This window comes from Canis aureus, chromosome 15, assembly GCF_053574225.1.
Source record: "Canis aureus isolate CA01 chromosome 15, VMU_Caureus_v.1.0, whole genome shotgun sequence".
In the NCBI taxonomy this organism is placed as follows: Eukaryota; Metazoa; Chordata; class Mammalia; order Carnivora; family Canidae; genus Canis; species Canis aureus.
Window position 1 is genome coordinate 19,642,430 of NC_135625.1, and position 27,978 is coordinate 19,670,407.

A 27,978-nucleotide genomic window follows, 5' to 3' on the forward strand; every position below is an offset into this window, starting at 1 on the left:
ATATTCAGAACATTCCATCCTAAAACAACAGAATACATTCTTTTCAAGTACATATGGAACATTCTCCGGAATAGATCACATATAAGGCCACAAAACAAGTCTCGACAAATTCAAAAACATCAAAGTCATACCACGCATCTTTTTAGATCACAATGCTATGAAACTAGAAGTCAGCCACAAGAAAAAATCTGGAAAGACCACAAACACATGAATATTAAATACCATGCTACTACATAATGAATGGGTCAACCAGGAAGTAAAAGAAAAAATAAAAACGTACACTGAAACAAATGAAAATGAAAACAACAAAACAAAGTCAGTTCTAAGAGGGCAGTATATAGCAATACAAGGCTTCCTCACAAAGCAAGGAAAATCTCAAACAACCTAACCTTACACATAAAGGAGCTAGAAAAAGAACAACAAACAAAACCTAAAACCAGCAAAAGGAAGGAAATAATGAACATTAGAGCAGATATAAATGATATACAAGCTAAAAAAAAACAACAACAATAGAACAAATCAATGAAACCAGGACTTGGTTCTTTGAAAAAAATCACTAAAATTGATAAACCTGTAGCCAGGTTTATCAAGACAAAAGAGGACTCAAATAAAATTTCAAATGAGAGAGGAGAAATAATTACCAACACCACAGAAATACAATCATAAGAGAATATTAGGGAGGCGCTGGCTGGCTCAGTCAGTGGAGTGTGCAACTCTCGACCTCAAGGATGTATGTTTGAGCCCCATGCTGGGTGTACAGATTTCTTAAAAATAAAGTCTTTTTAAAAAGTTATGAAAAACTATATGCCAACAAATGGGACAACCTAGAAGAAATGGATTAAATTCCTAGAGACATAAAAACTACCAAAACTGAAACAGGAAGAAATAGAAAATCTGAACAGACCAATAGCAAGCAAAGAAATTGAGCCAGTAATAAAAAAACTCCCAACAAACAAAAGTCTCGGACCAGATGGCTTCACAGGCGAATTCTACCAAACATTTAAAGAATTAATACTGATTCTTCCGAAACAATTCCAAAAAATAGAAAATGAAGGAAAATTTCCAAATTCATTCTATGAAATCAGCATTACCCGGATACCAAAACCAGATAAACACACCACTAAAAAAGAGAACCATAGGCAAGAATCCCTGATGAATATGGATGCGAAAATTCTCAACAAAATACTAGGAAACTGAATTCAATGATACGTTACAAAAATCAACCACCATAGTTAAACGAAACTTATTCCTGGGATGCAAGTGTGGTTCAACAGTCACAAATCAGTGTGATACATCACATCAAGAGAAAGGATAAGAGTCATATGATCATTTCAATAGATACAGAAAAAATACAACATCCATTCATGATAAAAACCCTCAACAAAGTAGGTTTAGAGGGAACATACCTAAACCTAATAAAGGCCATATTTGAAAAACCCACAGCTAACATCCTTAATGGGGGAAAACTGAAAACTTTTCCCCTAAGATCAGGAACAAGACAAGGATGTCCACTCTTACTACTTCTATTCAACATAGTACTGGAGTCCTAGCCACAACAGTTACAACAAAAGGAAATAAAAGACAAATTGGTAAGGAAGAAATAAAAACTTCCATTGTTTGCAGATGAAATGAAACTATATGTAGAAAACCCGAAAGACTCCAACAAAAAGCTGCTAAAACCGATAAACAAATTTAGTAAAGCCACAGAATACAAAATCAATGTACAGCAATTTGCTGCATTTCTATACACCAATAATGAAAATGAATAATGAAGTAGCAAGAAGAAAAATTAACAATCCCATTTACAATTGTACCCCCCAAAATAAGATATCTCAGAATAAACCTAACCAAGGAGGTAAAAGACCTGTACTCTGAAAACTATAAAATGCCAATGAACAAAAATGAAGATGATTCAGAGAAATGAAAAGACGTTCTATACTCATGGATTGGAAGAACAAATATTGGGGGGGGTTGTTGTTTTAAGATTTTATTTATTTATTCATGAGAGACACAGAGAGAGGAAGAGACATAGGCAGAGGGAAGAAGCAGGCTCCTTGTGAAGAGCCTAATGTGGGACTCCATCCCAGGACTCTGGGATCACATGGAGTGATCATGAGCCAAAGGCAGATGCTCAAGCACTGAGCTACCCAGGTGTCCTGGAAGAACAAATATTTTAAATGTCTATACTATCCAAAGCAATCAGTCTGTACATTTAATGCAATCCTTATCAGGATACCAACAGAATTTTTCACAGAATGAAAATTAACAATCCTAAAATTTTTATGGAACCACAAAAGGGCTCAAATAGCTAAAGCAATCTTGAAAAAGAAAAGCAAAGCTGGAGACATCACAATTCTGGACTTCGAGTTATATTACAAAGCTGTAGTAATCAAAATAGTATGGTACTGGCACAAAAACACATAGGTCAATGGAACACAATAGAAAATCCAGAAATAAACGCACAATTATGTGGTCAATTAATCTCAAAACAGGAAAGAATATGCAACGGGGAAAAAATGGTGTCTTCAACAAATGGTGTTGGGAAAACTGGACAGCTATATGCAAAAGAATGAGACTGGACCACTTTCTTACCATACACAAAAATAAACTCAAAATGGATTAAAGATATAAATGTGAGACCTAAGATCATTAAAATCCTAGAAGAGAACATAGGCAGTAACTTCTTTGACGTCGGCCATAACAACTTCATTCTAGATATGTCTCCCGAGGCAAGGGAAATAAAAGCAAAAATAAACTATTGGGACTTTGTCAACATAAAAAGCTTCTGCACAGTGAAGGAAACAATCAGCAAAACTAAAAAGCAATTTTTGGAATAAGAGAAGATATTTGCAAATGACATATCTGATAAAGGGTTAGAATCTAAAATAAATAATGAATTTATAGAACTTAATACCCCCAAACCCCAAAAATCCAATTAAAAAATGGACAGAAGACATGAACAGACATTTCTCCAAAGAAGGGACACAGATGGCTAACAGACACATGAAACGATGGTCGTCATCACTTATCATCAGGGAAATGCAAATCAAAACTATAATGAGATACCACCTTGCATCTGTCAGAACGGCCAAAATCAATAGCACAAGAAACAACAGGTGTTGGAGTGGATGTGGAGATAAAGGAAGCCTCCTGCACCACTGGTAGGAATGCAAACTGGTGCAGCCACTGTGGAAAATAGCATGAAGCTTCATCAAAAAGCTAAAAATAGGGGATCCCTGGGTGGCTCAGCGGTTAGCGCCTGCCTTCGGCCCAGGGCGTGATCCTGGAGACCTGGGATCAAGTCCCACATCCGGTTCCCTGTGTGGAGCCTGCCTGTCCCTCTGCCTGTGTCTCTGCCTCTCTCTCTATCTCTCTGTGTGTCTCTCATGAATAAATAAATTTTTTTTTTTTAAAAAAGCAAAAAATAGAGGGGTGCCAAGGTGGCTCAGTTGGTTGAAGGTCTGTCTCTTGGTTTTAGCTCAGGCCACGATCTTGGGGTTGTGGGATCAAGCCCTCCATCAGGCTCTGCACTCAGCAGCGAGTCTGCTTGGAGATTCTTTCCCTCTACCCCTCCCCTCACTCATGTGCTCTCTCTCTCTCTCTCTTTCTAGGATAAATAAATGTTTTTTTAAAAAGGGGTGCCTGGGTGGCTTAGTAGTTGAGCATCTGCCTTTGGCTCAGGTCATGATCCTGGAGTCCCAGGATCAAGTCCCACATCAGGCTCCCTGCATGGAGCCTGCTTCTCCCTCTGCCTATGTCTCTGCCTCTCTCTGTGTGTCTCTTGTGAATAAATAAATAAAATCTTTTAAAAAAGTTAATAGAATTATCTTATGATACAGCAATTGCACTACTGGGTTTATCAAAAAAATATAAGAACACTAATTCAAAGGGATACATGCACCCCTATATAGCAGCATTATTTATCATAGCCAAGATTTGGAAGCAGCCAAGTGGTCCATCAGTAGAAGAATGGATAAAGAAGATGTGGTATATATGTATGTGTATATATATATACACACACACAATGGAATATTATTCAGCCATTTGCAATGACATGGATGGAGCTAGAGAGTATTATGCTATGTGAAATAAGTCTGTCAGAGAAAGACAAAATATCATATGATTTCACTAATATGTGGAATTTAAGAAACAAAACAAATAAGCAAAGGGAAGAAAAGGAGAGAGACATATCAAGAAATAGTTTTTTTGGGTGCCTGGCTGTTTCAGTCTGTAAAATAGGTGAATCTTGATCTCAGCGTCATGAGTTTGACTTCCACATTGAGTGTGGAGCCGAGAAGAGAAGAGGAGAGGAGAGGAGAGGAGAGGAGAGGAGAGGAGAAGAGAAGAGAAGAGAAGAGAAGAGAAGAGAAGAGAAGAGAAGAGAAGAGAAGAGAAGAGAAGAGAAGAGGGAAGGTCTCTTAATGAAAGAGAACAAACTGATGGTTAGCAGAGGGGAGGTGGGTTGGGGGATGAGCACTAGCTGGTGTGTGGAAGTGCTGAATCACTATATTGTATACCCCTTAAACTAATATAACACTGTATGTTTACTAACTAGAATTTAAATAAAAACGTTTATTTACTTATTTATTTATTTTTAAATATTTTATTTATTTATTCATGAGAGACACACACACACAAACAGAGAGAGAGAGAAAGAGAGAGGCAGAGACACAGGCAGAGGGAGAAGCAGGCTCCATGCAGGGAGCCTGATGTGGGACTCGATGCCAGATCTCCAGAATCAGGCCCTGGGCTGAAGGTGGCGCTAAACTGCTGAGCCACCTGGGCTGCCCTAAAATAAAAACTTAAAAACCACTATGCCGAAAATAAAAATCTAAGTAGCAGAGACAGACAACTTCTCTCTCTCTTTTTAAAAGTAGACTCTACCCCTGGGGGTGGGGGGAGGGGCTTGAACTCACAACAATGAGATTGAGAGTCACATGCTCTATTAACTGAGCCAGCCAGGTGCCCCAGAGACAATTTCATCAAGGTACTGTCATCAAAACAATCCAGTTCCAACCATTCTATGTTCTGTAATTTAACTCAAGCTTCGGGTTCTCAGGAAAGAAAATCCAAATTGCTAAACTTAGGTTACATGTCTGTCTCATGGGGTGCAGGTGGAGGTGCATGAATAATTTACTGACCAATATTAACAGCAGTTTTGGCTCCATGAAGGTCCAGACCTAGATACCACTTGGATAAATCAGAACTTACTTTTTTAAAGGATATAGAATGAAGTCAGCACAGTCGGGATACTCTGCAGAAAGATCAACAATATTCTCCAAAGACAAAGAGAAGTTGAAACTTCTGGACCCAGACCCTCAAAAGATAATGTGGTGAGTTGGCAAGGGTCACATCAGACCTTCTGAGAGCTCAGTTGCACCCCTCAGGCCCACATTTCAGAGGCTAGAAGTCTGAGAGACAGCCTGTCTAATATGTTGAAGGCTGTTGGATCCACACCAAATGCACCCCATGGTAGAGTTAGGTTCTGTGCACTGTGATTTCTAGGGTTCAATATATAGTGCTTTTAGGTCTGGAAAAACTTCACCTCTTGCTCTTAGCTTTTGCAAGATAGCATGGCTCGAGCCAAGAACATACTCGAATTCAATGCTGTAGGAGCAGAACAAAGTCCGTGATAGCTCCTGGACCAGCTAAAGGGGCGATCCTGAGCCAGGCCCTTGAAAGACATCCCCTTGAGACCACAGGGCTGGGCGTGGGTGCAGGCAGGGGTGGTGCAGTGGTGGTGGCAGGAGATGACAGTTCCTTCAAGTTCTCTCTGCCTCAGGGATCATTCTCCAGAGGGATGTTTTAATTATAAAAAGGGAAAGATGTGCTCGCCAAAACAGAGGTCCTGTAGAGTGACTTATATGAATGATTAGTTGTCGGGATCTCCAACGCGTGCCTCCCGTGCCCCACTCCCTAAGGAGCTAGTCATTAAAACTACCGAGCTACCCAGGTCCTGGAGCACACGCTGTCCCCATTCTCAAAGTCTTTTTTCTCTGAAAGTACCTCAAGCAATCATACCCTCGAAAGAAAAGTAGGCAAGGGATTTGCCTCAGAAACTCCCCCCTAAAACTGATCAGAATGGGGTGGCGCAGGTGCTTTCCCACAATGGATTCACCTCAGTCTGGTTACTGTGGTTTCCTTTCTCCTGGATTTCAAACTACTGTCACATACAGGGGAAGCAGCTCTCTGCTGCTACCCTAATTTTTTGGTTATCACTGGCTCACGAAGAAGCTGTTCTCACCAAGATGATCTCCAATGTTTTATTCCATTCCAACAGCTAAGAGGTGGCAACCACAGACACAGCACATGCTCTTAAATCTGATATAATCTGTAAAAGGAATAAATTATTCAATCTTCTCTGTTTTATCAGTAAAAAGTACTCGTGGTGGATCTCACAACCAAAGGATAGCACACTAATAGCAAGTGCTGCTTCCTCTGGAGAGGACAGAGCCAGCCCCATAGGACTGTACTTTCAGACAAACTCCATGCAGAGAGAGTCTGATACCAGTCTAGTTCTTTAGTGTTTTCCACCTTCCATGAGAAAGTCTTTGTATTGAACACAATGCCCTGTCTTCAGGAACTGTTGAGAATACTTAGCAGGCAATTCTGGAACGTTAACGAGGCACATGACACACTGCACATCCTAACTAAGCACAAAGTGACTGCTGCTTTTTAGCACTATCCTAACATCAGGCATACTTACCCATGTCATCCAAAATACTTAACCTTCCTCAAAGGGGATTTTTTGGTCAATTTTATTATGTTTTTTAATAAACATAGTTGAATTTAAATTCATCTTGGCAACATATAGTACAACACTGAGTGTTCATCACATTACGTGCCCTCCTTAATGCCCATCACCCAGTTACCCCATCCCCCCACCCACCTTCTCTTCTGCAACCCTTTGTTTCCCAGAGTCGAGTCTCTCCTGGTTTGTTTTCCTCTCTAATTTTTCCTCACTCAGCTCCCTGCCCCATTACCCTATTGTCTGCTGTACTACTTCTTATATTCCTCATATGAGTGAAACCATATGATAATTGTCTTTCTCTGATTGACTTATTTCACTCAGCATAGTATCCTTCAGTTTCATACACATTGATATAAATGGTAGATATTCATCCATCTATCCATTCATCTGTCGAAGGCCATCTTGTCTACCTCCACAGTTTGGCTATTGTGGACATTGCTGCCTTGAGCATTGGGGTGCAGATGTCCCATCATTTCACTCTATCTATATCTTTGGGGTAAATACCTTAGCAATTGCTGGGTCATAGGGTAGCTCTATTTTCAACTTCTTGAGGAACCTCTACACTGTTTTTCAGAGTGGCTGCACCAGTTTGCATTCCCAAGAGTGGAAGAGGGTTTCCCTTTTTTCACATCCTTGACAACATTTATTGCTGCCTGACTTGTTAATTTTAGCCATTCTGACTGGTGTGAGGTGGTATCTCATTGTAGTTTTGATCTGTATTTCCAGAGGGGATTTTCATACCTAAAACCTAGCAGCTTGAGGAGCCCTGAGGTAGACAGCAGGCATATTTGACCCTGTGAGTAATATTATGAGCCCACAAATGTCAGTCTAAGACTCTTCTGCAAATAAGTTAAGAAATCTGGTAGCATAAATAATACTGTTTTGTATTTTAAAATGAAAACACTGTAAAGCAATGAAAAAAAGGACTCCACAATTTGTTAATTGGGAAAGAATTCACAAAGAAGAGGCTATAGAAAAGTATGGCCCAATGGTAGCACAGATGGAATGAGAATAAAGCCTTCCAAGGTAAAAATGTAAATGAAATTGGCACTTAAATTAATGTGTATAATTTGGGAATAAATATGAGTTATATATCATGTGTTTATAAGGTTCTGTTATAATCCAGACCAGTTTCCAGAGTCTGAAGTTGGTGGTGTTAAAGTTGGCAAGTTGCTCTTATTTTCCAGGAAATAATCCAAAAGCATAAGAGAAAATGAGCAAAAAATAAAAATGTGTGTGTGGTGTGTGTGTGTGAGAGAGAGAGAGAGAGAGAGAGAAATTAGGAGACAGCAGAAATGCCAGATCACAAAATAGAAGAGGGACTCTGAAAAGCAGTAAGGATCAATGAGCTAAGAGCATGGAAGCATATAGAGAGAAAATGCAATCAAAGGGTCATAAAGCCAGCAAACTATACTATCATCGTGAAGCACAAAACTTAAATCCTTTGTTTGCAACAGTGGGAATAGGATACATGCACTGATGGGGTAAGTTCTCATGGGGGAAGCAGTCTGTCTCTGTAGCAACAGGAGAAAAGATTTGGTATTTGAAAAAAAAACTCTCCCAAACCTACAGACAAAACTGTAGGTTGTAAGAGTGGGGGAGGAACCCAAATCATGTTCCTCCCCAACCCAAATCATGTTCCTGATCTGGGTTCCTCCCCAATATAACGTCCTAAAAATAGCTGGTCCAGGAATACTTTGTTTCAGAGATGAGTAAGCAAAAAAAAAAAGAAACTGTACAGGAACTATGAAAGCATACTTCAAGGAAAGAAAAAAAGTAAATAGGTGTTGAGGAGAAACAAATTAAAAAAAAAACTAGTAGTCAACAACCACAAAAGAAAAATATTTCCATAGAATTGCTGAAAATTGGGACCATTGTATTACTTCATGAATTCAAAACAACAACTTTGAAAAGGCAATTAGTCCTTTGAAGCAGGAGCTCAAAGCAGAGATGCAATAACGCAGGGGAGAAAGAATGAGGAATAGGACTATGTAAGACATAAACTGGCAAAATTCAGGGAACAAGTAAGTAGAAGAAAGAAGTAGAGTCATCATAAGAATGAAAGCAACCATTGCTTTCATGGAAGGAAACGGAAACAGTATTAGAAAGGGTTAGAGAGAGAAAAGGACATATGGGAAGAACAGAGAAAGGAGATTCACTGTAAGCAAACTGCAACGTCTGAAAAGGAAAGTTCAAATGGTTGAACAGGACGAATAATAACATTTCCAGAAAATATTTTTGAAATAAAATAAAGCTGGACTCAACATGTCAAAGAGCACAACATTCCAGGAAAACTAGATCCATAATACTAAGTATTTAGATATATCCTATTATTACTGACTTGAAAGGTTTAAAAAAGAATCCTCTGGGTGTCCAAGTAAAAAGATTAAGTCATTTATAAGCAAAATCTCAGAGTGGCCTCAGACTTCTTGATAGCAACAGTCAGCACTAGAAGATATTAAGAAGGAAATGTGACCTTGGGGTGCCAGGGTGGCCCAGTAAGGTAAGCATCCAATTGTTGATTTTGGCTCAGGTCATGATCTCAGAGAGGTGAGATCAAGCCCTGCATTGGGCTCTGCACTGGGCATGGAGCCTGCTTAAGATGCTTTCTCTTCTTCTGCCTCTCTACCCCATTCTCTCTCCTTCTCTAAAAATTAAAATAAAATAAAATAAAATAAAATAAAATAAAATAAAATAAAATAAAATAAGAAGGAAATAGATTCTGATATAAAAGAAAAATACATTCAAGAACTCAAGGAATGTTGTCTCTATGAGCCCTTCATAAATAATATACGAGCGGAAAATTTAACCAGCAAGAGATAACTGGGAAATCTAGGACATAAATGTTGGCAGTGATTATTGACTTTGTTTAACAGTATAACAGAGATTAAAGCAAACTTGAAGATTAAAGTGACAGAAAAGAAAGTAAATATTATATTTTGTGATAATATAGAAATGATAAAATTAATAAAATTTTGGGCAGAAGCTGAGTAAGAAGGTAGGTAGTAATAAGTAGGCAAATTTCTTCATCCTTAATGGATGGGATCACAGGTCACCATTTAAGGTTGGCGAATCAAATAATAGTGTTCTTTTTTTCAAGTAGTGAGAAAGATACTCACTGAAATTTGGGAATTGTATGCATATTCAATAATCAACTAAATTTGGGAATAGTATATAAAATAGTGTGATGGTTAATTTTATCCAGTCAACTTGCCTGGGCCATGGGGCTCAGATATTTGGTTAAATATTGTTCTGGATGGGCAATCAGGGGGGTCAGTCGGTTGAACATCCAACTCTTGATTTCAGCTCATCAGGTTATGATCTCAAGATTGTGAGATCAAGCCCTGAGTTGGGCTCTGTCCTGCGCATGGAGCCTGCTTAAGATTCTCTCCCTCTCCTTCTACCCCTCCATACTCTGCCTCCCTCTCTAAAACAAAAAACAAGCAACAACAACAACAAAAAAAAAAAAAAAAAAAAAAACACTGTCCTGGTTGTCTCTGTGAGGGTGTTTCTGGATAAGAATAATATCTGCATTGGTATACTGAGAAAACAGATGGTTCTCCCCACTGGGGGTGGGCTTCATCTAATCTATTGAAAGCCTGAATAGAACAAAAAGGTAGAAGAAGATAGAATTTGCTGTTTTTGCCTGACTATATTGGAGCTAGGACATCAATTTTATGCCTTCAGAATCAGACTTTGATTAGAGCTTATACCACTGGCTCTCCTTGCTCTCAGATCTTCAGACTAATGACTAGAATGTACCTCTGGCTCTCCTGGCTCTCCAGCTTGCTGACTGTAGATTTGGGACTCCTCAGCCTCCAAAGCCATATGAGCCAATTCCTTTCAACAAATTTCTTTGTATGTGTGTATATACATACACACACATATTACCTTTTTAAAGAAAACAGTTTTCAGACTGAAATCACAAAGCAAAATATAAGTCTATGTGGCATTTAGGAGACATGACTAAAACAAAATTATGCAGAACGTTTGAAAATAAAGGGATAAGCAAAAATATATCAATAAAAGTAAAAAAAAAAACATTAAATGAGGTACCGTGTAGAAGTGCTTACATTGCTTTGCACATAGAAAGTACTATTAAAATGATGACACAGGATGCCAGGGTAGCTCAGTTAGTTAAGCATCTGTCTTCGGCTCAGGTCATGAGCCAGGTTCCTGAGCAAGGAAGCCGTTGCTCCGCGGGGGTGGGGAGGAAGGGGGAGTCTGCTTCTCTGTCTTCCTTTGCCCCTCCCCCTTGCTTGTGTTCTCTTTCTCTCAAATAAATACGTAAAATCTTTTTAAAAAATGATAACAAAAAATAAACTACCCAAGAAAGCTGGGGTTGAGATGTTATCAGACAAGAATGCAGGTGAGACCAGGAATAGCCTGCTCAAAAGGAAAGATATATTTTAAACCTTATCTGGTGACCTATTCTCAAACTAAAAGACAGGAAAATGAAAAATCTTTCTCTAAGACAGGAATTCAGATAAATATACCATGCATTAATTCAACTTGGAATAGTGTTAGCTGTTGTTTGCCTTGAATAGAAACAACTTGGTTAATGTCACCCATCCATATATCCATGCATGTATACTAACTACTCTGGTATAGAGCTATGGCTTCAGCTACATTCAAAATTTTCTTCTTTTTATCCTAAAAATAACTCTTTCATCAGTAACTCTTTGATGGTTTTTGCCAGAGACAACGAAATATGAACTCTGTCTTAATTTTTTTCTTCTACTGCATACAGGAAGAGTTCCTGGTCTATTAGCAATTCTAGAGCATTCCTATATCTGTATCCAGGCTGATCACAGCCTCTGGCTTCCCTGCTAGATTGCTGTGCTCTAATACAAGTCTGTAAGGCAACGCCAACACCCTCCACACATAAGAAAGCCCCTGCAAAAACCAAGTACAATAACTGCTTCAGTCTTTTTCAAATGTTGGAGCTTTCCTCTGTCTTTGGACAGAAGGCCAACAACAGACAGAAAGGAACACAGTCTTGTATATATCCAAAGTGGTTTTGAATTCATTTCAGTCCACACTTAAATGTCTTCTACTATCACAAAGCAATGCAGGGAATGAATAAAAACAAACTTTGAAAGAAACTGGAGTCTCTAAGATTGATATTGGGGTATTCTGATTGATTCAAGGCCTGTTAGTTCATATCCTATGGGTCTCAATTCATAAGGCACTTCCTGAGAGAGGCCTTCCTTGGCCACCATCATAAAGTAGTTTCCACCAACTGCATTGTCTTTGGATGGTTTCTCAACTGGAATGCCAGGAAGCCCCAGGTTCTATAGGATGTAGCTAGGGGTTCTACAAGACCCTGTGACCAAAACAAAACATTTGTTTGAACTTTGCATGCCATGCAACGTTAGCACTTATAATGCTCAATTGTCCTATTAATTTCATTGGAAGGCAGGGCACAGTGGAACAATTCTCATTTCGTTGAGTCCATTCTCTGTTTTGGACACCAGATAAGGGAGTCTGTTGATAATTTGATAATCAGTAGGCACTACTGCAGCAGGGCAGTAGGGTGAGGGGAAGACGGTAGGCTGCTGACACCAATCAGCTTCTCAGTCTCCCCTTGTATGCCACTAAGTGATGGGAGTAAATAAGCCTACTGGTGAGATGTTTCTTCTAAAGAAGGAATTTTTGATGGCCAACAGACACATGAAAAATGCTCAACATGACTTGGCATCAGGGAAACACAAATCAAAACCACAATGAGATACCACCTCACACAGGTCAGAATGGCTAAAATTAACAAGTCAGGAAACGACAGATGTTGGCAAGGATGCAGAGAAAGGGGAACCCTCATACACTGTTGGTGGGAATGTAAGCTGTTATAGCCACTCTGGAGGTTCCTCAAGAAGTTTAAAAAAGAGCTACCCTATGAACTAGGAATTGCTCTACTAGGTATTTACCCCAAAAGTACAAGTGTAGTGATCCGAAGGGCCACCTGCACCTGAATGTTTATAGCAGCAATGCCCACAATAGCCCAACTATGGAAGGAGCCCAGATGTCCATCAACAGAGGAATGGATAAAGCAGATGTGGTGTATATACAATGGAATATTACTCAGCCATCAAAAAGATGAAATCTTGCCATTTGCAATGTTGCGGATGGAACTGGAGGGTATTATGCTAAGTGAAATAAGTCAATTAGAGAAAGACAATTATCATATGATCTCACTCATATGTGGAATTTGGGAGACAAAACAGGATCATAGGGGAAGGGAGGAAAAAAAAACAGTCTCTTAATCATAGGAAACAAACTGAGGGTCACTGGATGGGAGAGGGGTGGGGGGAGGCAGTAACTGGGTGGTGGGACATTAAGGAGGGCATATGATGTGGTGAGCACTGGATCTGACCTCTACCTCTGAAACTAACAAATATTATTTGTTAATTAATTGAATTTAAATAAAAATACAATTAAAGATAAAGAAGGAATCTTTTGATGCGCAGTGACTCAGCTGCCCAGCCCTGCTGCTTTGGTGATGTAGATTGTGCAGGGTGGAAGTGAATTATTAATTTTTTTTTTGCTTGTGATTATCTAGGTTTTTTTTTATTATGCCCTCTGTTTTGTATCTGTTAACTTTTTTTAAAAGATTTTAATTATTTATTCATGAGAGACACAGAGAGAGAAGTAGAGACAGAGACAGAGGGAGAAGCAGACTCCCTGCAGGGAGCCCAAAGCGGACCTCAATCCCAGGACCCCGGGATCATGCCTTGAGTCAAAGGCAGATGCTCAACCACTGAGCCACCCAGGTACCCTGTATTTGTTTGCTTTTTGTGTTACAGCCCAATGTAGCAATTTTTTTTTAGCAAAATACATGGGACTGAAGAACATTCTAGGTTTACACTGAAGACAGTTCTGAATAAGGCTTATTACAACTTTCTGGGTCATTTCACCACACACTAGTAAAATGGAGAATACACAAAAAAGTAACAGTGAAAGTTACTTATCAGTGGACTTTAGGTAGGCTGGCAACCCAAGTTGGCCTCTCTGTGTGTTGTCAAACAACCTAAAAACCTAGCAGTGGCTCCAAACAAATGGAATAGTACTTAACTACACATCACAGCTCTTTGAAAGGTCCTGGCAATGTCACAACTTGCTTCTTTCTTTACAGACAGGTGCTGAGGTAATAAATGTACGGAGATGAAATGCCAAAGGTTCGGAATGACTTTACAAAAAATCGTAAACTGCATTTAAACAAACCCCAGTTCACTTGAGGATGTTCTCAACACTGAAAACCTGGACAGAGGCACATAAATCTGGTACATAGAGAAATCCGGTGGCTTGACAGAAGGAGAGTTCTCGATCTGGTTGTTTGAGCTAAAAGGTGACTTGCAAGGAATTCCTTTGAGAAAACAGTAAGACAGATTTCTGAGTGCTTTGAAGACAGAGATTGTCAGCACTCTATCACATGAACTAGTTGAACATGTATCTACCAAGGCCTGGAGAAAATGTTTGACTTCAAGCTGTAAGATTCTTGGATTTAAAAAGAAACTGAGTTTTTGGGAAAATCACACTGATCAGGAAAACCTTTAAATGTTTCCATGCTGTTTGGCCTTAAAAAATATTTCTGCTAGGGACGCCTAGGTGGCTCAATGGTTGAGCATCTGCCTTCTGCTCAGGTCATGATCCTGGCGTCCTGGGTTTGAATCCTACCTCGGCGGGGGGGTGTCCCTGCTCAGCAGGGAGCCTGCTTCTCCCTCTGCCTGTGTCTCTGCCCCTCCCTCTGTGTCTCTCATGAATAAATAAAATCTTTAAAAAATATATTCTGAAACTAAAAGTAAGGACTAAAATTTGCTTCTTTAAAGGAATCCTCTGCTTATTTTTGTTTGTACAAATACTTGATGCTGGGGTGAATTTGAAATATGTCCCCATGGATTTCATTTTCATTTGGAATGGGACCATTTCTGTCCTTGTTCTTGATGCTTGTTAAAGTTTTAAAATGGGGAAGGATTACTCTTGCACATAGCCATATTATATAACACATACTATACTTTATTACCCTCTCACATGGTAGAGGTTTTTAATAAGAATTGTAGACCAACTTAGATGAGGTGAAAAAAAAATCGAGTATGAAATTTAAAAGACGAAAAAATGTGTTTATTCTGCTCACAATACTGTTATCCTGTAATATCCTTAACATCTCCTGTGAGGGAGGAAAACCATAAGTCAATCATAGAAGCTCAGGACCAGCCAGTAGCATTGCCTGGGAAGGTTCAGGTTTAGGTGAAATGTCCAAAGACAAGATGCTTGAGCCACCAGGGGGCAGCATGAGGGCACTGATTTCTTAGGAAATAAAAAGAAGGAAAAGGGAAATAAACATCTCATTCAACAAATATGTATTCAACATCCTATGTGCCAAACACCTACGCAGTTTACACTTACTGACAGATGGAATGGTGCTAACAGGTATCAAAAGCAAAGTTACTTACTTCCAATTTTACCTATAGTTTAGGGCAATAACATTCTCTCTGTCAAATGCCCTGTTGGGCCTTTTTAAAATATTGTGTTTTTCTCTTCTCACGTGAGGCCCATCCTTCTGTTATGAGTCTTTTGAGTGGATGATTGTACAGGTAAGGCTATGATCATTTCTAAGTGGAATAAAGAGATTGTCACTTTGGCCACTCCTTTCTTTTCCTTTTTTTTTTTTTTTTTTTTTTTTGGGAGAGAGCACTTGCAGTGATGGGAGGGTGGGGGTCAAGGGGAGGGCAGAGAGAGAAAGAGAGAATCCCATCCTGAGAAGGTTCCACACCTAGTGTGAGCCTGATGTGGGGCTCCATCTCACAACTCTGATATCATGACCTGCACTCAAATCGAGAGTTGGAGCCCAACTGACTGAGCCACCCAGGCACCCCTTGGCCACTCCTTTCTTAAAATTATAGGCATCATTATAGACTTTTCTCCTATCAATGCCACCATAGAAATTTATTTATATATTTTTCCCTCTAGGCCTGCAAAGCCTGCATTATTTATCATAGGGTCCTTCATGGGAAACGTTTGCCAGCCCTTGATCTGACCCATCGTTATCTCTTCCTTGTACAGACTCAAAAGATTCCAGATGATGCACAATCTGGCTTCATTCTACTTCTTCAATGACCATGGCCTCTTTTCTCTTCTTCAAACTCATCAAATTCTTCTCCTCTTCAGAACTTTCATACTTGTTGTAGCCTTTCCCTAAGATGACTTTATAGGTTCATTCTCATCCTTTAGGTCTTATCTCAAATATCACTAATTAGAGTGAGGATTCCTTATCCTCAGTTGTTCTTGATCACAAAATCACTCTCTTTATTTCTTTCATAATTATCTCAATTATTTATCCTTTGCTTAGTCATTGGGTCTTTCCTTCACCAGAATGGAAGCTTTATGAGACCTGTCATCTTACTGTCTTGTTCATCAGTGACTGGCATGTAATAGGCACTCATTTTTTTTTTTTGGCACTCATTTTTTTTATTGTGGTAAATAAAGTACACATAACAGAAAATTTACTGTTTTTTTAAAAATATTTTCCCCTTTTTAAAAAATATTTTATTTATCTATTCACGAGAGACACAAAGAGAGAGAGGAAGAGACATAGGCAGAGAGAGAAGCAGGCTCCATGCAGGGAGTCCGATGTGGGATTCGATCCTGGATCCCGGGATCACGCCCTGAGCCAAAGGCAGACGCTCAACTGCTGAGCCACTCAGGCATCCCATAAATTTACTGTTTTGAAGTGTACAATTCGGTGGCATTAAGTATATTCACATTGTTGCACAACTATCACTACCATTCATCTCCAGAACTTTGTCATCTCCATTGCTTCCACCACCAGCCCCTGGCAACCCCCATTCTACTTTCTGTCTCTATCAATTTGAGTACTCTAGGTAGCACCTATAAGTGGAATCATATGATATGTGTCCTTTTTATTTATTTATTTTTTTTGATATGTGTCCTTTTTATAACTGACTTCTTTCACTTACCATAATGTCTTCAAGGTTTTTCCATATTGTAGCAGGTGTCAGACTTTCCTTCCTTTTTTAAGACCAAATAATATTCCTTTGTATGATATACCATATTTTGTTGATCCATTCATCCATTAATGAACACCTAGGAAATTTTTAATTAAAAAAATAATCTTGAGGTGCCTGGGTAGCTCAGTGGTTGAGCATCTGCCTTCGGCTCAGGTTGTGATCCTGGGGTCCTGGGATTGAGTCCCATGTCGGCCTCCCCAGAGGGGAGGCCTGCTTTTCCCTCTGCCTATGTCTCTGCCTCTCTTTCTGTGTCTCTCATGAATAAATAAATAAAATATTTTAAAAAAAGAATCTTATCAGTAAGAAAGCATTCCCTGGGTCTCTTAAATTAAGTTTAACTGACCTTCACAATTACAGTTAATGTACAGTTTAGTCTATGCTTAGTTTTATATCTAAAACTCCCACTAGCAAAACTAAGAATAATCAGCCACAAACTCCTGATATTTTTTTTATAAGACCAACATTAGAAAGCACTGCAGCAAGCAGCTTTTTTTTTCTTTCCATTTTTTATTATGGAATGTATCACACATACATAAAAGTAAACAAAATAATCTAATAAATTCCCATATAATCATCACTCAGCTTAACAATTACCAGCTCATTGCCAACTGTATTTTGTCATAACTTCATCTACTAATCTATTTCCTATATCATCATGAGGTAAATAATTTTGTCTATAAATATTTCAATTGTTTCCCTAAAAGATAAGTAAAGGATTTTGATTTCTTAACATTTTATTAGAAAGATATTTTTCTGCTTTGTTTATAGTGGTATCAGATACATATCTGTAACTTTGTTATATAATTTGATGGAAAGCACTCCTTAATAAAACACATTTTAAATTGAATATTTTAAAAGGATGTATAAATGTCTGATTATTTCAAGAATGCAAACCCTGAAGGAAAATATTTGCCAACATTTAGCCACAAACAAAAATAAAAAATGTTGGGCTAAAAGGTGACTATACTTCTTCAAGTAACTGGCACCCAGGAAAGGAAACCAGATACTAAGTCAATGGTTCTCTTCTTTAGTGAGTAAAAGAATCATGGGGAGCTTGTTCAAAAAGAAGATTCTAGGGCCCTACTTCTGTAGATTTCTGATTTAGGACTGGGCTGAGATCTAGAAACGTGTATTTCTAACAATTACTGGAGATAATTCTGATGAAGGGCATCCAAGATGGCCTAAGAACCCTATTTCTAACTTTAGGACTCATTTGCCTCCACAGCTTTGCCATTTAACATTGGTGCCTTTTTGTATTCCCTTCAGCGAAGTTTTTCAGGTACTGACCAAATAAATGTACCATAATCTAGCATTTCTCCTCCTTTTAATTCTCTACTTGAATGATATACATTTTCTCCACAGGTTTATACATGATCATATATGGTTCTATTGTCTCACTTGTGAGCATGATTTGTGTTCATGGGCTTTGGAAATTTGATTTCTCTATTGGTTTCCAGAACAACGATCTTGGTAAATCAGGATGACATTGACCTGAGCAACTTACTACATGAATAAGAACATATTATCTGTTTTGGTAATATTCATAAGTTCTTTTAATCAGACTATGTTTATTGTTATAGTAGAAACGCATGCAACTTGGCTCAATTTTCTTAATTTAAAAACTGTACCTAAATCAGCAATGCTTTTTATTACTTAACAGCAATCTTCTTAGAAAATCATTTCATAAATGAGTGGGAAATATCAGAAAGGGAGACAGAACATGAGAGACTCCTAACTCTGGGAAACGAACTAGGGGTGGTGGAAGGGGAGGTGGGCAGGGGGTGGGGGTGACTGGGTGACGGGCACTGAGGGGGGCACTTGATGGGACGAGCACTGGGTGTTATTCTGTATGTTGGCAAATTGAACACCAATAAAAAATAAATTTATAAAAAAAAAGAAAATGATTTCATGCTACCTAATTAAAATTTCAATTTCACAGTGTTGGAGCCAAGGCCAATGGAAAAACTGAAAGAATAAGTGGCCTAAACATGAGAAAAATGTAATAGAGAAAATTAAAGAATAAAGAGAAGCTTAATTTCAGTTATTTACATAATCACTGGCAGTGGTAAATTGAAGAGGATCAGAATGTGCCACCCTAAAATATGCCACTTTGACATAAGGATTATTTTGAACTGATGACAATGGATAAACAGTGGACACAAAACAAACCCTTTACTCTCCCACTTTCTGCCTAAAAGCCCGGCATAAATTTTCCTTTGTGAAGGTGTCTTCTTCTCTTGTACCAGAAAGGGAAAAATCTTTATCACAGGAGAAGGAGATGAGTCCGCATAAACAAAACCATACTAAACAACCCTATCTTCCTGTAGTTTCCCTATAGATTTACCTCCCCACAGTTTACCAAACCTCTTTTACTTTGTTTTGTCACTTCTCTACAATTCATTACGTTGGCTTAAGGTTGTATATAAGCCCCCCTGAGTCTAACTACTTCTTTGGATCCTCATTTTATGTGAAGCCCACAATGCACATTAAAAAAAAATTGAAATATAAAACATTTCTCCTGTGAATGTTTTTAAATCTAATTCGCATGCTCCAGACATGAGCCTAAGAGTGTAGAGGAAAGTTTTTCCTCCCCTACATAATTATTTAAGAACTTAATCCACTAGCATTTGTTCACAGTTTTCCTTTAACTATGAAGGAATAGTGATATAGTAGAAAGAACTCTGAAGTCAGACTAACCTGGATTGAAATCTTGAGTCTACCATTTAATGTATGACCTCGGGCAAGTTATTTAAATACTGTACCTCGGGGCGCCTGGGTGGCTCAGCTCCTTAAGTTTAAGCAACTGCCTTTGGCTCAGATCATGATCCTAGGGTCCTCAGATTGAGCCCTGCATCTGGCCCCCTGCTTGGTGGGGAGACTGCTTCTCCCCCTTCCTCTGCTGCTCGCCCTGCTTGTACTCTCTCTCTCTCTCTGCCAAATAAAAAATAAATAAATAAATAAATAAATAAATAAATAAATAAATAAATAAATCTTTCAATGCTGTACTTCAATTTCTACATCTATAAAACAAAGATAAGGGCCAACCTAATGTAATTGCTGTAAGAGTTAAATAAGATGAAATACACGAAATAATTTGCACAAAGTAGAACTTTGGTAACATTTAGTTCCTCTAAATTTTGATGCATATCTCTGTTGTTAAAGTAAAGATCATTGGGAAGAGATAAGAGTTTAGGAAGCAGGATGGATAGAATATGAATCTTGAGTTTTTCTCTCTTTTTCTAGGTGGGGCTGCCATTAAAATACCTAGATGTCCCACTGTGTTAGCTGGCAGTCTCGGTTCAAAGAACTTTGTAACTGAAAGAGGGATTTGAGAAAAATTCAAGATCCCAAAGCACAGAAGAAAAGCACCTACCACTGTGGGTATTGCTGAATGATTCAGAAGATGGAAGGAAGGAAGGGAAAGAGATTATCGACATGTAGCAAGAGCTTTTATGCAATAGTCCTGCTTAAAGGGGCCTCTATTAAGAAAATAATTTGAAATACATAAAATTAATTAAGCACATAGATGATTATCTCAATCTGATGAGACAGGAAAAGCTTAAAACAACCTGAATGAGCAAAAATTATAAAGTACTTATAGTATTTTCACATGATAAAACATTACTTAGTCAATATAAACCATGCAAAGCAGTATATACATTATCAGCTCAAGTATGTAAAAAAAAAAGTACACAAAAAAAAAAAAGAAAAAAAAAAAGTACACAGATGAAAAAAAACTAGACAGATAAACAAGACCATTTTAAAAGTACTTAACTTTGAGTTAGATTGTAAATCTGGGATTTCAATTTTCTTTTTTTTCTTTCTTTTTTTTTTTTTTTTTTTTTGGATTTCAATTTTCTTTTCAGTGCTGCCTAGTTTTAAAATTTCTACCTTTAACCAATGTCATTTTTATAACTCCACCTCTCTTAAAAAAACAAAAACCCACCACCACCACAAAAATTGTTCAAAACCCTTATGAATGGAAAAATACCTGTAGGGATGGCATTCTTTGATCTTGATTAAAAGGAGGTCTAATCACTTCAGGTTTCAGGTTTGTAGGTGGCAAGATGGAGATTTCTGTATGTCACGTAGAGCCTGAGATCCGTGTTTTATCCAGTGTGAGAGAGCCTCCTCTGACCCCATGTGGAGAAGGCCTGCAAAAGAGAGTCAACGCCCCATCAATAGTAGATTTAGATGAACTGGAGCCAAAAAGCCCTCAACTGAAGACTCCATATTCTGTATCTCAAAGTATGGAAGGGAGAATCCTGGCTTTGACTTTGGGGGTTAGTTACCAATACTCTACATTACTGTAAAAGACCTTGATATGACTATTATAGAACATTTGATTTTGAACACGACTGTGTTCATATGTTTGATCATAAGTGATTTAAGTCTGATAACTACATCAGATGACTTCTCATTCCCTGAACCTGGCAAGAATTTAAAACTGTTTCATTCTATAGCAGGTGATTTTGTCCTTCAGAGATCACTGCTAGGAATATGTGACTGTATTTCCCATGACTCAGGAAATGTATTTTCCTCCTGTTCATATTTCCACCATTCTTAGGGTCTTCCATGGTCCACTCCACAAGGACTTCTTTTCTGGAGTTCCATTGCTTGTCTTGGTCAAGATGTTATTTATTTTATTTTATTTTTTTGGTAATCTCCACATCCAACATGGGGCTTGAACTCACAACCTGGAGATCAAGAGTCAGACTCTTCTGACTGAGCCAGCCAGGTGCCCCGATTAGGATTTTAAATAACTGCAGGCTCTATGGTCCTCCTCTGATCCACAGGAAATATTAAAATACCTGTAGGCCAGACAAACTCAAGAGTGGCAGGCTGATCCCAAAGTATCAACAACTCCTCTTCATTCCTGCCTTCTTAAGGAACTAGCTATCTCTTCTTTGTCTTTTAGATTTTTCTAGGTGAGAATCAGTAAATCCCTCTCTCTTGACCTTAAGTATTCCCTGCCCTCTCTCTCTGAATGACTCCACAGCATAGCCATTTCTAAAGTAATCTTCACAAATCTTTTGACCCCTTTAGATCTTAAACTATGCTGAAATTTTGGCATGGTGGTCTGTTTATAATAAAACATATAAGGAATTCTTCCCTCTGCTGAAATTTTCACAGAAGAGTTCCATTTAAATATTCTATTATGGGGATGTCTGGGTGGCTCAGTCAGTTAAGTGTCTGCCTTTGGCTCAGGTCATGATCTCCAGGTCCTGGGATGGAGCCCACACATTGGGCTTCCTGCTCAGCAGGGAGTCTGCTTCTCTCTCCCTCTCCCTTTGTCAGTCCCCACTACTCATTGTCTTTCTCAAACAAATAAAATATTTTAAAAAAAACATTCCATCCATTATGTATATACCTGTATTGCATAGAAAATTTTGGGGAACCCTGGTGAGAAATTGGCTTTCTCTGGGAAGAGATGCTGGGAGGAAGGGTCAGGAAGCTATAATTCTATTCACTGTATATCCCTTTTTACTATTTCGATTTATTACACACATGTATCTTTTTGTTAATATTCAATTTTTTAAAAATTTAGAAATAAAGAGGAGGCAAGAAATCCTGCATATATGAATATTACTATCATGTTCATGGGGACAACTTATCATTGTAAAATTGTTCAGTCCCCCAAAATTAATCTATAAATTTATTGCAATTCCAAGCAAATAGGTGTCACTTAAAGAAAATGATAATCATAAAAGTCTAAATTGATACAACAAAATAGAAGGAGTATTTGTAGTAAAAGATTCTTTTAATTTATGTCAGGATAATGGGAGGACTTTTATTAGAAACCAGAATACGTATCTCCACTATCGAGTGGTTATTTGACCTCAGACTAGTATCTAGCCTAATATTCAATCTCTTTAAGCCTATTCCATCCCTGTGAAATACTGTCTACTTTAGTGTCGGCGTGAAAAATATGCCTGAAAACACTTTGTGAAATATAGAATGTTATAAACAAATATCTAAGGATTTACTAAAACTATTTTTTGATGTAACATAGCAGCTTCCCTAATAATTTTTTAAATGGGTTTATAATAACTGAATTTATACATAATTAAAAGGGAAATATGTTATACACAGAAAAATCTATTTCTGGGCCAATTACTTTCAGGCAATTACTTTCAGGGGATAGAATAAATATATATTAGAAGATTCTGAAGATTTTAAAAATAGGAATGATAGTTGGCTATGAGCAGCCCCTATCTGCCCTTTAGAATAAATTCATTACTTCTTTCAGAGAGAAATGTTCAGTTTCAAAATAAATGTTATTTATAACAATACAAAGTAGCTCAAATTTAGAAAAATTTTATTTATCTTTAAGAGATTTTATTTATTTATTTGAGAGAGAGAGAGAGAATGGGGGGAGTGACAGAGGCAGAGAATCTCCAGCAGACTCCTTGCTGAGCACAAGCCCTACATAAGGCTTGATCTCAACACCCTGAGATCATGACCTGAGTGGAAACCAAGAGTTGGATGCTTAACCAACTGAGCCACCCAGGTGCCCCCTCAAATTTAGAAAAAGTTTAAATGTAGTCAGCCAAAGAGGAATGGAAATCTAAACTTGTAAATAAAAATATGATTCAACAAAAGGAAGGACATTCAAATTCACCATAAAATTTTTTAACTCCATTCTTGTAGTTTTTGGTCAGTTAGGTGTTAGGCGGTTGATGGGACTGCTCAGATCTTGTCTTTACTGATTCTTTTTTCCTTCCTTCCTTCCTTCCTTCCTTCCTTCCTTCCTTCCTTCCTTCCTTCCTTCCTTCCTTCCTTCCTCCCTTCCTACCTTCTTTCCCTTTCCTTTTCTTTCCTGTTCTATAAGTTCCAGAGGAAGAGATGTTAAAATTACCAACTATGATTATGAAATTGTCTATTTCTCCCCTTAATTTGGTCCATTTTTGCTTCGTGTATTTTGAAGCTCTGTTATTGAGTGCATATACACTTAAAATTCTTTGTGATGTATTGACCATTTTATGATTATCAATTTATCTCTGATGATTCTTTGTCTGGAAATCTACTTTATATGATATATAGGCACTCCAGCCCTCTTATGTTTATGCTTATACTTTGTGTATATCTTTTTCTATCCACTTAATTTTAACCCATCTGTGCTTTTATATTTAAATTGCATCAGTGGCAGGCAGCATATAATTGAGTCTTACTTTTTTTTTTTTTTTTTTAGAGGTGGAGGGAGTGGCAGGAGGAGAGGGAGAAAATCTTTTTTTTATATAAATTTATTTTTTATTGGTGTTCAATTTGCCAACATATAGAACAACACCCAGTGCTCATCCCATCAAGTGCCCCCCTCAGTGCCCATCACCCAGTCACCCCCAGAGAGAGAGAATCTTAAGCAGGCTCCACACGCATTGCGGAGCCCAACCCAGGGCTCAATATCACGACTTTTGAGATCATGACCTGAGTTGACAAGAGTCAGGTGCTTAACTGACTGAGCCACCCAGGCACTGGAGTCTTACTTTTTAATGCATCCTGATCACCCTTGCCCTTGAGTGTTTAGCCCACTTACATTTTTTCTAAGATTTTATTTATTTGGGAGAGGGAAAGAAGGAGAGAGAGGGCACAAGTGTGGGGAGGGGCAGAAGGAGAGGGAGAAGCAGTCTCACCGCTGAGCAGGAAGCCCGAGGTGGGGCTTGATCCCAGGACCTCAAGATCATGACCTGAGTCGAAGGCAGACACTGAACCGACTGAGTCACACAGGTTCCCCTAGCCCATTTACTTTTAATGTAATTATTGATATGGGTGATATGAAGGTCTATGATTTTATTATTATTTTATCTGTTCCATCTGGGTTTTGTTTTTGTTTTTTGCTCCCATGTTATTCCTTTCTTGATTTCTTTGGTATTAATTGAATAATTTTTAGAATTCCATTTTAATTTTAGCAAAACCTCTGAGAGTTTTTTTTAATGGTTGCCCTAGGGATTGAAATACACATCCTTAACTTTTCAGTATTTTTAAAGTTAATATTGAATCTCTTCACCTAAAATACAAGAACTTTGCATCCCACCCATACCTTTACTTGCCCTATGTATAACATCTACATATATTATAAACCCTATTATATAGTTACACTTTTTGTTTTAAACCTATATATTTTGGGCAGCCCGGATGGCTCAGCGGCTTAGCACCACCTTCAGCCCAGGGCGTGATCTGGAGACCTGAGATGGAGTCCCACGTCGGGCTCCCTGCATGGAGCCTGCTTCTCCTTCTGCCTGTGTTTCTGCCTCTCTCTCTCTTTGTGTCTCTCATGAATAAATAAATAAAATCTTAAAAAAAAGAAACCCTATATATTTTAAAGAAATCATGACCAAAAAATCTTTTTATATTTACTTTTCTGGTGCTCTTCATTCCTTCTCTGAACATTCAGGTTTCTGTCTAGTATTACTTCCTTTATGTCTAAAGAACTTTATTTAACATTCTTTATAGTACAGGCCTGCTGGTGACAAATTCTCTTAGTTTTCTTTTAAATAAAAACATCTTTAATTTGCCTTCATTCTTGAAGGATATTTTAATTTCATCTTGAAAAATATTTTGAGAGACAGAATTCTGAGTTGACGTTTTTCTTTTTCTTTTAGCACTTATTTAAAAAAGCCATTTTTCTTGATTCTGATGAGAAGTCAGTAGTAGTTCAAATCTTTGTTTTCATTTAATCTTTTCTCTGGCTACTTTCAAAATTTTCTCTTTGCTTTTGCTTTTTTAGCAGTTTGCTGTGCCTAGATGCGATTTAAATTATGGTCTGCTTGTGCTTCAGTGAGCTGCTTGAATCTGGTGGTAGTTTATGTCTTTCACCAAATTTCGGACAATTTTAGCCACATTCCTTCAAAAAGATTTTATGGCCCATTCTCTCTCTCTTTTCCTTCTGTAACTCTATATATTAGATCTTGAAGGTCCCTGAGGTACTATTCATTATTTATTTTACAGTATTTTTTCCTTTCAGATCTTCAGATTGAATACTTTCTATGGATTTACCTTCAAATTCACAGGTGCTTTATAATTTCACTCTGATCTTAAGGTTATCAAGTGAAAATTTTAGTTCAGATATACCATTTCAGTTATAGAATTACCTTTTGGTTCTTCTTGAATTTTTTTCCTCTTCTGAGATTTCCCATATTTCCATTCATTTTGAGTATATTTTCTCTTAAGTCCTTGAAGCATAGTTCTAACAGCTGCTTTAAAATCCCTACCTCTAATTCCAACATCTGGTTCATCTTGGAGCTGATATCTATGTGTCGACTTTTGGGTCACATTTTCTTATCTCTCCATATGTCTAGTAATCTTAGATATTATCCTGGACATGGTGAATGATGTACTTTAGAGATGCTTGGTTCTGTTATGTTTCTCTAAAGAGCAGTATTTTTTTTTTTTTTTTTGGTTTGTTTGTTTCAGCAGGTAGTTAACCTGGCTAAACTCAAACTCTGATGCAGTGCAGTTCTTTTAGCCTGATCTTGATCTGGGCTGCTTGGAGTCTACCCTGCACATGTGTCGCTTAAGAGTTAGCTAGAGATTTGAGAAGTTTCTGCAGACTTTAAGACTCCCTCTCTCTGGCTCTCTCCTTTCTGGGATGTCTCTCTTCCACTTTCCAATACTTTTTATTTGCCTCTTCATCTCATTGGTTAGGGAGGGAATAATTCCCATCCTATGTGCTATGACACCCAGGACTGGACAGATAAGATCAACAGCAGTTTACTAGTCGCATGTACTCACAGTCTGAGTGGAGGATACCAAACCCTGTGGAGGGCCATGTGGAAGTTATACTCTAGAGTTAAGTAACCAGGCACTGTGGGTGGAAAGTTTTTAATATCAAGGAGATGAAGTAGGCCCTGGTTCCCATGGAAGGATGTGATTGGTTTGTTTGAATAATTCCAAAAGTTTGCAGGGATAAGGAGGAAATATATGTGGTCCCCCAAGACAAGGAGGGTTATTTGGCTATCGGACCTTATCCACAGGAGCAGAGGGGGAAGGGACCTTGGACTTAGGCCATTCAAGACACTCTTGATCTTACCAGATGTCAAGACAGTATATGATATTAATTTTAGGCCTTATACCATATTCTGGTTGTCCTGGACTCCATTCTCTGGTTCATCAGGCCAATCTATCTAAGTTTTAGGCCATCCTACATGACTGGATGCTTCAGGCTAAAAGACATAAAAATAGGAAACTCCTGATGTGCCATTCCATTCTTCCAAGTGTTGACTTCCTTTGGGAGTTTGCCTTCTTTTGCTTGCTCCCCAGTGCCTTTTTTTTCTTTTAATATACGTGATCTGATAGGAGCTGTTTGGCCATTACCAGAAGCAGAGCTCTCAAAGTTAATTTTTTTTTAAGATTTTATTTATTTATTCATGAGAGACACACACAGAGAGAGGCAGAGACATAGGCCAAGGGAGAAGCAGGCTCCCTTCAAGGAGCCAGATACAGGACTCGATCCTGGATCCTGGGATCACGCTCTGGGCCAAAGGGAGACACTCAACCGCTGAGCCACCCAGGTGTCCCTCAAAGTTCATTCTTAATCTTTGGATGTAAGCAGTTTAAGTAAATAGCTGAAGAAACTATGAGATATTGTTTATTGATTAAAATGGGAATTGGTGTGGAGTTCTCAGAATGATATTCATTGCTGAAATAATTGAACTCAATCACTACATAAAATACTTACATTTTAATTTAGTACAAATTTTGATTCCACCCAAATAATTCAAACTTAAGTTTGACTCACTACTTATCAGCTAAAACCCAGAAAAAGTTCTTTCTTTTACATTTTTTATTTACTGCTGACGTATACATGGGGGAAAAAACAAAAGCTACTACTACTTGACAAGATGGTCCCATATTTATTCTTAAATATACACCATATTTAAATCTTGGCTGACTCTTACCAATTTTAATCTTTTAATTTGCCTTGCTTCTATATTTACTTCTAATTTGCTTTTATTTATACTTATGCTTATAAGCATTTTCCCAACACTCTATCTTTGTCCTATATCCCTATAGAGACTATAAATGTCTTCTGGACATGAGCCAAAGACTTGATTTATTTAAATCTACACATGCAGATACATACTTACATCTGTTAATTTTTCCCCCCAGTAAATCCTACTAAGACTTGGATGGACAAATTGGGTTTTAAGTTTCTTCAGCACTTTGTATATCTAGTACTCCCAGAAGGGCTCACAAGACTCAATG

At 38.0% G+C, this 27,978-nt stretch overlaps 1 long non-coding RNA gene across 5 annotated transcripts in view; it reads right to left on the reverse strand.

Moving 5' to 3' along the window:
* Positions 1–27,978, reverse strand: part of LOC144284299 (uncharacterized) — a 77,069-nt gene that overhangs the window by 38,511 nt on the left and 10,580 nt on the right. For all 5 annotated transcript variants that reach the window (XR_013352649.1, XR_013352648.1, XR_013352650.1 and 2 more), the window contains 2 exons: positions 20,768–20,930; positions 19,539–19,707 (listed from right to left, as the gene is read on the reverse strand). This is a non-coding gene — a long non-coding RNA (uncharacterized LOC144284299). The remainder of the gene's footprint in view (positions 1–19,538; positions 19,708–20,767; positions 20,931–27,978) is intronic.